Here is a 13,043-nt window from a genome sequence, read left to right as displayed (position 1 = left end):
CAGTAGTGTCTCTTTCTGTGATGTTACTGGGATGAAACCGTGTCCCGGCCTCTCTCTAAATCAACTGAGAATAACTTTGAAAGATACCACTCTCTGGGCGTTGGGAATCACTTGTGGCACTGAAACGACTCTCATCCATAAAGAGAACACGACTCCATCGATGAGATGTCTAGTTTTTGTGCTCCTTACACTGCTCTAAATGGTGCCACCGATGTCAAATTTCAAAAGGATGCAGCATTCAATACGGCGGGCGAATAGGTTACCTTTGTAAAGGCGTCTGGCACAGAAAACCACATTTGTCGCCCTGTTGCTGTATACAGTTGCTGAGCAGTGGTGCTTTCTGACTGGTATCGGGCTCTTTTCGCCTGCAGGACGATATATCGGTCATACATTGCAGTTGTTTTCTTAGGGCGGCCACCACCAACCTTTCTAACAACTATACCTATGGTTTGGAAGGCCTTCCAAGTGTGCAAAGAGACACTTTTGTTGATCCTGAACTCTTCAGCTACACTGGTCAAGATGCGCCCCTCCTCCAGTTTTCCGATCATTCTTCCGTGAAGTCGTCCAGGTGATTTCTTCTAGCCATATTTCACGAAAGAAATTAGTTGCAGTTGCAGCGAATGTATTTAATTGCTCCTCCGTCCTTCCTTTTCTTGTAATCTTGAGCTGCGCCCCCAACTGTACGCGTTTTGCGTACACTCACTTTGCCTATGATGTTTTGTTCCTGACATTTGCAAACCCAGCACCTTTATACTGAATTGCGTGTTCATTCTACTGTTCGTAATAACCCCTTTTCTGCAATTTCATGGCTATATATATATATAATGATATCTCTTAATCTAACTTAAATCCTAATTAATTTCCTAATTTTTATCTTAATTTAATTAATGTTAACTTCATTCTAAAACGTTCCCTTATTTTCTGATCCAATTCCCACGTTTTTTTTTATTTAATTAATTCTACACGCGCTCGATAAAACTGCTGGTCCCAGCCTCTTCTCACGCTCCGAGTGAAGAGATAAAAATCCTTAATGCTTACAATATTCTTTGAAAGATACCCAAGATTCTCGTGTCTCTACACGTGTCAAAGAAATCCCTGTAAAAATCTCATAGTAAAACTACTGAAGGGGAAAATTTTGCTCTCTTCTGTTCTTGTGTCGCGATGGACTGACATATTTCTTATCACTTATTCTTTGTATGTCAATTATGCCTCCCGTGGAGAAATAAATCGAAGTTTTAAAATTTCAAAAGTTTCTTCTATTTGGCCACGTAGCTACTAAAATATGTTTATATCCATGTGTCTGCGTGTGTTTGTGTGTTTTATAACATTTTTCAAAAAATTCAACCTAAGCAGTCGAATACTTAGCGACTATTACCTATTAATATCATTTTATGATTAATAATTCTCTGATGATTCGATTCTGGACGAATTTTCTATGATTTCTTTTACGAATTTGCAAATTTAAAAGTTCTTTGACCAAATCTATTCTTTTTTGAATGTCTTAATGCAAATTCGTATTACAGCAACTACAATAATGATGATGTTAAGTGAATTCAGTATCGGAAGTTAAATAATGGTTACTATTCGAAACAACTTATGCTTTTCGCCCCCAAATATTAGGATTATTGACTGTTTTTATCCAGCGAACGATTTTTATGAAAGTCTCGTTTCGATTTCGGTGGCGCCAACCTAGCAACCGATTTTTTACCAGGTAGAGATTTCGCCTTCAAGGTCCCCCCGCTCTGCTTGTGTGCTAGGCACGCACATACATATTAAATAAAAGCTTCCCCCATGCGGACAATAATTGCCAGATTTCTATCACCACTTGTTGAGCCAATTGTCTCCGCGACCGTACCGGACGTCCACAAGGTTGCCACCAACCATTGTGCTAGACGACGTGACGCATCGAAAAGCCCAGTGTGCGGGCCCGGTCACTGCTGCTGCTTAAACTGCCAAACGATTTTATTTTATTATTTTTATTCATTTTTATTTCCTCCTTTCCCGCTCTCTCTTTCTATTCACCAAGAGTGTTTATTGTTGTGAGAGTAGTTTGTTAAAAAAAAAAAATGGCAAACGATTGTAAAGCTTCTGGTTAGAATAAAAATCGGGAATAGGGGAGAAGAATAGTAATAGTAATAGGAGTTGCTTAAAAGGGTATGTATGAATTGCAAAAGTTCTTGGGTTTGTGAATTCTGAAATCTTTTTATTTTTTTAAAAGCATTTCCGTCACGAATAGAAAGGTTAATGTACTTTTAATCGTTTTGTTTGCTTTATTTTATTTGAACTTTAAAAACGTTTTTTCAATCTGAACTTTTAGAATACTTTTGCGTTCGCTATTTAACATTTCTGGTAGGGTTAATTTGAAGAATTAATCAAGGCCTGAAAAACCTTTTCAAGGTGGCTAATTAAAATAGAAAAAAGTGAATGCTATTATATTATTTATTACAATATCATATCGAATTTATTCTCCGTCCCAGACAGAACTGACAAAACTGCGACCCTCTAATTTCTAAGCTTATGTCAATTTTCCTCTCTTTTATCATTTTCTTTGAAAAGTTAACTTTTTCTAATTTCTTTCATTAGAGATTAGCAATTTTATATTTTTGTTCGTAAGCTTAAGCTCAACAAAAATGATATATTCTTGAAAAAGAGTACTTTAACTCTGAATATTCATGAAAAATACAGACAACAAATTAAACTTTTTATTGCAGTAAATAAATTAAAAAAATGTACATGTTTTTAAAAATATTTTTTATTTGTTCATAGTTTTTAATGAGGTATGATTGTAATATGGAAATTTGAAAATAATTAAATTGATTAAGTGAATTAACAAATATTTTCTAAATGAAAAATAAGGAAGAGAACGCATATGTAGCATAACGATAACGATAATGCATAATTAACGCATAACGATTTTAATATATAAATTCGAAAATAATTAAATTGATTAAGTGAATTAACAAATATTTTCTAAATGAAAAATAAGGAAGAGAACGCATATGTAGCATAACGATAACGATAATGCATAATTAATGCATAACGATTGTAATATGGAAATTCGAAAATAATTAAATTGATTAAGTGAATTAACAAATATTTTCTAAATGAAAAATAAGGAAGAGAACGCATATGTAGCATAACGATAACGATAATGCATAATTAATGCATAACGATTGTAATATGGAAATTCGAAAATAATTAAATTGATTAAGTGAATTAACAAATATTTTCTAAATGAAAAATAAGGAAGAGAACGCATATGTAGCAAAACGATAACGATAATGCATAATTAATGCATAACGATTGTAATATGGAAATTCGAAAATAATTAAATTGATTAAGTGAATTAACAAATATTTTCTAAATGAAAAATAAGGAAGAGAACGCATATTTTGCAATTGCTTTTATTCATTTTTTAATATTGATTTATTCACATCTATCTGATTCGTTTGCTCTTATTATTTGTGCAATAAATGCTCAGCAACGAGGGTTTGAGCATGTGCTTATGTACCCTTAATCGACGATATCTGGCCAAAATTATAGGGCTAGAAGTGCACAGAAATGGCATAGACGTGCTGGTGGAAGAACATAACCAGAAATACCGGTGAACTTAGAGAGCTGATTCTATGTCACACCAAAATGCTGCGGAGGAGATTTGACCAGGTTTGGAAGAAGGAATGGATGTAACAAACGCAGACGCAATGTTAAACGCATCCAAAATTATTGAATCATATGTTGAGAAGTATCACTCTGATAAAGTAGTAGCAGCCATGAGCAACAAATTCATTTAATAATAACATTCTGTCTCATTTTGAAGAGTTGCCAAAAGCAATTGTCATTAGATTCTTGTAAAAAAAGTATACTTTATAAATAATAAATTACATCATTTTAAATTATTTTTTTTTTTCGGAATGGAAGGCATTATCCTATTTAACATGGATTCCTTTGAAAACCATCAGAAATGGTCTTCCCAAAACTTTCTGGCATACTCTCAATTAAATTTTTGATGCCAAAGAACGCCTTACATGACATTGACGTAAAACAGTTACGAAATATTAACCTTTGGTGTTAATATAGCATTTTTACTGAATCTATCGTTTTATCCTTGGCGAGTTATGTGGCGATTAATCCATGGCATGCGTTAACAGTATCTAAAAATCGAATTTGTGTTTTAAACGCTTTCTTTCCAATCTATTGTAACAAAATTTTGAATCAAAGCTACATTTGTTGTCTCAAAATCCCTTACTAACTTTGATACATTTAAGTCATCCGGATTACGAAATATCGCTTTTATATGTTTCTGAAAGTAAATATCGACAGACAATCAACCCGTAGTCGGATTTGGCTCAAAATTTTTCAGGTCTCTATATTATAGATATTAAATCTGTGCACTGAATTTCATCCATCTAGCTTCCTTCTTTTTGTTATTATCGTGTTAACTGATATTCGAACAGCTGGACAGATGGACTTCCTCTGAATAGATTTTATTCAAAATTTGATAGAAATCTGCAAATTTGGTGTACATACCATGTACCAAATTTCAACCATCTAGGTTAAAGCATGCGAGTTATCTTTGTCATAGACAGACGGACATTTTCTAAAAATGTGTTTTTCGAACTCAGGGAGATCTAAAACGTGGAGATTTGCAAAAATCTGGAGATCGAATTTTTTGACGACAATTAAACTTTCTCATATGCGTAGTACACGAGTATACGAGACGAGAAAGTATCGTATATATAGTATACGAGATATCTCGTACACGTAGTATACGAGAAAGTAAAAATTGTTCCACTTTACGACTAAGATTGTGGAACAAATTATAGTCGTTAAGTGAAGTTTCACTTTATTTTCATTTTATTTATTGAGAATGGAGATTTAGAAAATCAAACTGACAAAAAAAAGTTTCTGATTTTGCCGATGATGAATCTACTTTGTTGGTACAAACAAAATAGGAAATACTAATTAAAGATATATTAGCCAATAATAAATATTGCCCAACTTCGAACAAATCGAAATTTCTTTCAATCATTTCTCTAGGGAAAATAACCAGATTAACATTTTTTTTTTAAGGTTACGAGAGCAAACATTCGAAACTATCGTCCATTTCCAAATCCGGAAGTGATGGTTGAGCTAGTAAGAAACGGATGGACATATCCATTGTGATTGGTTAAAAATAGAAATAACTATTTTGTTCTAAAGTGGTAAGCGACACCAATGGAGCATCTTGGCGTCGACAACACAATGAAAGCCTGTTAACATCAACGACGCATAGCCACTAGTCCAACCGTGCATTTCCCGTACTTGTTCGAACCACCAGTCGCCATTGCATTAGCTCGGCAGGTGGTTTCTAGAAGAGTTTCGCACCAACGCATTTTACTTTTTTCAACTCTCTAGAAAGCAAATGAAACGACAAGCCTGAAAGACAAAGGAAGATTTTCTTCCCAGTAATTATCTAACCCTCCCCCCTTTCTTCTTTTTCTTAGTATTTTTACTGTATCGTCATTAACTTTTTAACTTTGTAAGGGGTTATGCGGTTCGAAAGGCTTGTTCCAAAGGATTAGGTCTTTTTGGTCAATGTATCCGGTTACGAATAGAATGGATTCTATAAGAAGAACATTTTTTCCCCGCTCTATTTTTCGAATGTTAATTTTCTTTTTTTATCCTTTGTTCTTTCTTCCATTTCATTTAATTCTGATTGGCGGGTTTTTTTTAAAAAATTGTTTGCTGAAAAACAGTTGCTGAGATACGTACGATTTTGAATTATATGTATCAACTATTTAAGTAGCTTCTTTTTACACAGTTTAATTTATTTTAATTTAAATTAAAGTTATAATCAATATAAATCAAAATGAAACAGTTTTTTTTTTATAGCAAAACGATCTATCCGATTGCCAAATGGAATCGATTCCATTAGAAGAAAACGTTTTATTTTTTTTACTCCATTTTTTTTAATATTAATTTTTGTTCTTTCTTTACTAGAACTCATGTGCGTTCTCATAGCTTTTTTAATAGAAAATAATCAACAGGAAATAAAATTCTATTTTAAAATAATGTCTATTCTATTTTAAATTTTCATCTTTTTTCTTCCTTTTATACTAATAATTTAGTTAATTTTAGTCACATTTTGATTCATTTAGAAACAGCAATAATTTGAATACATTTTCAAAAGATTTTTAAAGAAATTATTTTTTTTTTTTTTTCTTCCTGAATTACGATCAGTTATTCTATGGGAAATTTTCAGTGAAAGCAGTTATCGAACTTTGAGATTTTAAATGTATTTACTTTTATTGCATTTCAATTGATTAGGGAATAACAATGGTGGAGATAATTTAATTATAAATATTGGATAAATGCGATCTTCAAATCTTTTTATCTTAAATATCACTGCTTGATCTGAATTATCTGATATACCATTAGATACCTTTTTTTGAATTGTAAGAAAATCAATTCTTTCTTTTTTTTCCTTTTTGAAAACATGTCAATCAATCGCCTTTTGTTTTTTAAAATCTAATCAGCGTATACACTATTTTAGTAAGTTAACGCTGATTAAAGAAATTGATCTAATCGGTAGAAATATCATTACTGAGAATGCAGAAATTGTTTATTACATTTTTTTAAAGAATTGATTACATGTTAATAACATAGGAACGCAATTAAATCATGCATTTTATCTCTACCATTTTATCTAACACAATTTATATAATTTTTTTCATGATTTTTATATCAGCAATTTTTTTTTCCTCAGACTTTTAGTAGCAATTTTAAGTAATTTATAAAAACAAAATCAAAAAGCAAATTCTCAATATTTGGTAAAATTGTTAGAACTCCCATACTTTGATCAAATTGTAAGAACTCTTCTACTTTGATCACACATTTATGCATCATAATAATATCACAAAAAGCGCATGAAAAATCTTCACTCATTTTAATGGCAGGGAATTTTGTTTATTCGGATAATAAATAAACGAACTACTGAGTTTTAAACGGAAAAATTCTTTATGGTGTTCGAATTCTTAAAGTAAAACTTTATGTAAATAAAGTAAAGCACCTCCTATATGTGTCTCATTTATATACTATTTTACTACTAACCCGGACCGTTTGTAATCTTTTTAATGAGGAAACACTTCATTTCAAAAACACATCTGCTCTAAAGATGTGATTTTTTTTTTCTCAATTTATGATCACTTTTTAATTTGAATATTGAATTACTGTTTTCAGCACTATGCAGTAATATGTAGGTACTATTTTTTAAAAGTTTAAAATTAATGCTTTTAAATGAATTTAAATTATTTATTTTTTTTGAAATTTGTAATAATCAAAGTTGTTTATTAAAATTTTGATTATATTTCTTTTTATTCATTTGTCATTTTATGTCATCCCGTCGCTTCAGATACATGTATAAATGGTATTTTACAGAGTTTGATAAGAAGCATATTTTAATTATTTTTTAAAATAAAACATAATCATAAAAATATATAAAAAATAATAATTTTCAAACCTTATAAATTTTTTTAAAAAATAATTTATATGCGAACTTAAGTACTCAATATTATTATTTTTATTCGTTTCATTCCGAATATGCTGTTGTTTTCAGTGCTGCAGACCATATTTAATAAATGAAATTAATTTTGAAACATATAAAGGAAAAATTTTTTTTTCTTACACTAAAAAAATTTGTTAAAATGAATAATTCTTTTTTTTTTTCGTTCATAGGAACTGTTTTGAATATTGTCGATGATTTTTGCAATTATTAATATTCCACTATAAATAATTTTATGGCATGAAACCCTTTTTGAATATTGTTATATTTGAATACTTTTTGAAACTATTTTGAATATTTTCGATGATTTTTACAATTATAAATTATCCACTGTAAATAATTTTATGGCATGAAACACTTTTTATATGCATTTCATACACAATATGTATTCATTTAATGATATTGCCTAATTTATATTCAGTTGCTGAATTCAATTCAAAATATTTTATATTTAATTCTGAACCAAGTAATAAAGAATTTTCGAGTTCTTTGTCTAACCAATCTTACTTGAGAAATTCTAAACAGATTTTTTTTACCAAAACGCTTATCATTTTTTTAAGCCTAAATATGTATAAAACGGATATGTGGCTTGTTATCTTTGTTAAAATGTGACGAGTCTTAAGGTTTCAACTTTATCAGAAGTACTTTATCACTTCCATAAGGCCGAAAATATTTAACTTTTTTTTTTTTTTTTTCATTTCTTATCACTTCTTGCATTTCAAATTCTTGTCTGCGTTTATATATTCTGTATAACAAAATATCAAGAAAATATTTCTGAATATAATTCCATTCAATCTATCCTAGTGGAATATCGACATTTTAATTTTCAAAATATTCGCTGGTTTTATTATTTTTTAAAAATTTTATTTAATTTCATATATGAAACCCTTTATTAACAATGACTATTGTTTAACTGTGCAAAACATTTTAGAATATTTGAAATTAAAATCGTATTAACACTTTTTATTAAACAATTCATGAACTCTCAGTATCATTTAGATCGGATATGAAACCAAATTTTAAAAAAATTAATCTCTAATATAGAACAAGTCCTCCAATTTAGAGGTAACAAAAATTTAAACTGAAGGAATTAACTTGAATATTTTGAACATGTTTAATCTTGCCATTTTTATTACCGTTTTCAGCATTTCTGTCTTCAAATCCATTTATTTATTTTATTTATCATAATTTTTAATTTAAATATATTATTACTCATTACTATTTATGTTTAATTGCTAAATTTTATCAAAAATTACTTAAATTATTAAAATTAATTAATCATAAATTAAAATTTAATCTTTTGTGGAATGTAGCAGTTGTGTTAGCCATACTTATTTGTTTCAGTATAGTAATATTAATATTATTTTCGTCAGAAATTTAATAAAATGATGGATTATCTGCTGAAGTTTTATTGTATCATTTAATTATGTACAAAAATTTTTTTTTATTCTTATTCAGACATTTTTATAAATAATCTTGGCTAAATTTTCAGTACTAAATGTGCTACATTTTTTCATTTTTCTTCTTTTGCATAAAATAAATCCATAATCTTTTTCAAAAAAAATCAACTAATCCCACATCTTTCTAACGTAATTTCATATCACTTGCTGGTTTCCAAATAATCTTCTGCTTTTTTTACTCATTACAAAGTAAAATGCAAAGAAAAAAAAACTTATTCCTAAACGAAACTGAACATATACATACATTTAATATTCTTGTACATTTTAATATCACTTCATAGTTTGTTCTTAATTCCACAATTTTATAAGAATTATCTTAAATTTAACAAATACTGAATTACGTCCACAAGTATTCTTGAATTCTTTGTCGAACTATTATTGATATTTTTATGAACTTAGCGTATCTAAATATTAAAAAAGACAAGTGGTATAATATTATTCGCAACTAAAATGTGCAATATTTCCTTACAAAAGATTGTTATCTCTCTTTGAAATTCATTTCACATCATTTCAACTATTAATACTGATCTGCATTTCATAGATATTATTTAATAATATAATAAGAAATGAAAATTTCATAAATTAATTTCGAAAATTGATTAATTTATATTTAGTATCTGAATAATATAAACATTGTTCTAGTTCATTGGAACGTATAATTTTAAACAGAATGCTTCTTACTTTATTCTTCGAATTTTCCAGTTCTAAGTTTCAAGTTCTTTTTTAATATTTTTTTTATAGTAAAATGATGCGAACGTATTATCATTATTAAAATCTATAAAGTTCAGTAAAGATCTCAATTTTATCGACAGTCTCTTTCATTCAGTCGCAAATTTCAAACTCTTGTCTCTCATTTATTTCACATCACTTGCTACGTTGCGAATAATCGTCTGCGTTTTACAGATAAGTGAAAAAAGGAAATACTGAAGAGTGGGTTGGGTCATGACGTCCGAATTTGATACGACAGCTGTTGAAGTAATAGAACAACGACGCTGGAGCGCAGTTCAAACATGCGAGCGTGTGACGTCGAAATCTAACTATTCGTGGGCGTTATTTTATTATTCGAACTCCATTATCTATTCCAAATCAGATAAGAGCCGCGATGAGCATGCGAGTTAAATGGATACGCGGGCAGATGCAGTACTTTGACCGTAACGGATTGTGGTGGCAGATACAATGGTGGTGTATAACGACCGAATCGACATAAATGCCGTGATCCAGATATGAGTACGGGTACGAAGGGTGAGGGCTTGATTTCAGTTCAGGCGGAAATGTACATTTGGAAAGTAATTTTACTCACTTAACTCCTATTGTGTGCCTGAACGAAAGGTTTTTATTCCATTGTTGATTCACCTGAATCGGGGGTAGTTTAGTGGCTATATACGATATCTAGGGAAATATATTTGAAAGAAGTGTTTGTACTAAAAATCATAACGTAGGAAATGTGGCAACATTATTTTTATAAACATTTACGAATAGAAAATGTATTACACGTACATCAGATAATTTTCATTATTATTGACATTGAAATATTTTGTAGGAAATGATATAGTATATTATATTCATAATATATATTATTTTCAATTTGATAAAATGACCAGAAGTTTTCTTTGATCTGGATAATTTAATATTTTTTTTTTTTTTTTAAATCCTGTGTACCACATTTGTACTGACTGAATGTCCTGAATCGTTCAGCTTTTACATCCTTTATTTAGCATGACTTGCTTCATGTTTGTAAGGTGTAACATAATAAAATACTAACATTTTATGGTATGTTAGGATTTTAAATTAAATACTCTTGTGTGTTCCCAACATCAATAAACTATTTTAATATTTTCAGAACTTAATAATTTTTTTTCAATTTAATTTGGATTTAATACTGATCGCTTCGCTTGGTAGTGAGTATGAAAGAGATTTCTAATAGGTTTCCATGATATAATTAATAATGAATCATAAAATAAATTTTAAAAAAATCAGAAAATAATTAAAATTATAACACGACGTGAGATTTAGCGTGCACCATACATGACAGATTTTTAGTGGAATCAGGTTTCAAGCCTTGAGCCTTCCGTCCCCAATTACGACACCTTACCACTAAGCCATAGTTGAATCATACTGACGTCCCGCTTTGAAGCAACATGACTATTTGGGGACAAAACTAGTACCTGAATTTTGAACTTGGGTTAGACGAAGAGCACGACACCTGTACCACTAGGCCATTATAAAATAATATGAGAACTGTTCACGATCTTTTTGTGACATTATGCAAATAACATTATATGGAAGCACAATATACGGGAAACCACTTATTTTAGAATTACTGAGGATGTAAAAAAATAATAATAATAAAAATAAAAACCAAATGTATTAATAGATGGATAACTGCAGAGTTGTTATGATAAACTAATTTCAGTGTGGTAAAGCTATGCGTAAGGTGTCACGTAAGCCAGTTGTAGGGACATCAAAGTCAGGATATTTATTTTTTGACATTTATACCGTGAAAAAGTGTTTAGACGTAAGCGCTCTGAAATTTTATTTCTCTCACGTTCAATTGTGTTTTGAAAAGTAATTATCTACGATTTAGTTACGAAATTCACCTTTTTAAATCATTATCTCCCACTAAATTCTGATTTAATTCTGGATGAAAAAAATAAGCTCAGCATCATGCTGTGGCGTCGTTTTCATGCAAACACTACCTTATGACGCATTTATTGTATGACACCGCCATCTTATCTTAACAGTACACGAACAGTTAAACCAATTGCGTAATATCTCAGAAAGAAGGGAAAACAAGTTTTATTTTTGTGATGAGATGGTTACAAATCATCTATCTAATGGATGGATGGTTTTTCGAATGAAAGATAATTTCTCTCAAGTTACACCCCTCCCCTTACTATTCTTACGTTCGATTATCGCTGTTATTTTATTCCGTGTATGATAAAATAAATCAAAATTCATTGAGATTTCAAATATTATAAAGAATGTTATAATTAAATACATTAAACACAAATCCATAACATTTTATCATTATTAATTATGCCATATTATTTTTGTTTTTGAATTTATATATAGTAATTCAATTATCGATATTTTGTTCCGTGTATGATAAAATAAATCAAAATTCATTGAAATTTCAAATATTATAAAAAATATTATAATTAAATAAATGAAACACAAATTCATAGCGTTTATCATTATTAATTATATCATATTATTCTTGTTTTTGAATTGATATATAGTAATTCAACTATCCATATTTTGTTCCGTATTTGATAAAATAAATCAAAATTCATCGAGATTTCAAATATTACAAAAAAAAAATATTATAATTAAATAAATGAAACACAAATTCATAGCGTTTATCATTATTAATTATATCATAATATTTTTGTTTTTGAATTTATATACAGTAATTCAACTATCGATATTTTGTTCCGTATTTGATAAAATAAATCAAAATTCATTGAGATTTCAAATATTACAAAAAATATTACAATTAAATACATTAAACACAAATCCATAAAATTTTATCATTATTAATTATGCCATATTATTTTTGTTTTTGAATTTATATACAATAATTCAATTATCGATATTTTGTTCCGTATTTGATAAAATAAATCAAAATTCATTGAGATTTCAAATATTATAAAAAATATTACAATTAAATACATTAAACACAAATCCATAAAATTTTATCATTATTAATTATGCCATATTATTTTTGTTTTTGAATTTATATACAATAATTCAATTATCGATATTTTGTTCCGTATTTGATAAAATAAATCAAAATTCATTGAAATTTCAAATATTACAAAAAATATTACAATTAAATACATTAAACACAAATCCATAACATTTTATCATTATTAATTATGCCATATTATTTTTGTTTTTGAATTTATATACAATAATTCAATTATCGATATTTTGTTCCGTATTTGATAAAATAAATCAAAATTCATTGAAATTTCAAATATTACAAAAAATATTACAATTAAATACATTAAACACAAATCCATAACATTTTATCATTATTA

The 13,043-nt window shown here is 28.7% G+C and overlaps 1 protein-coding gene across 4 annotated transcripts in view; it reads left to right on the top strand.

Moving 5' to 3' along the window:
- The window catches only part of LOC129974967 (uncharacterized), a 123,015-nt gene that overhangs the window by 91,768 nt on the left and 18,204 nt on the right, over positions 1-13,043 (top strand). The window contains exon 1 of one of the 4 annotated variants that reach the window (XM_056087793.1): positions 2,075-2,154. The exons of the other annotated variants lie outside the window; for them this stretch is intronic. The gene's annotated coding sequence lies outside the window, so the exon portion shown is untranslated. Of the gene's footprint in view, positions 1-2,074; positions 2,155-13,043 lie in introns of those variants that run through there. 4 annotated transcript variants of the gene reach the window in all.

This window comes from Argiope bruennichi, chromosome 7, assembly GCF_947563725.1.
Source record: "Argiope bruennichi chromosome 7, qqArgBrue1.1, whole genome shotgun sequence".
NCBI lineage: Eukaryota > Metazoa > Arthropoda > Arachnida > Araneae > Araneidae > Argiope > Argiope bruennichi.
The sequence above is the reverse complement of the archived record's forward strand: the minus strand, read 5'-3'. Positions and strand labels throughout refer to the sequence as shown.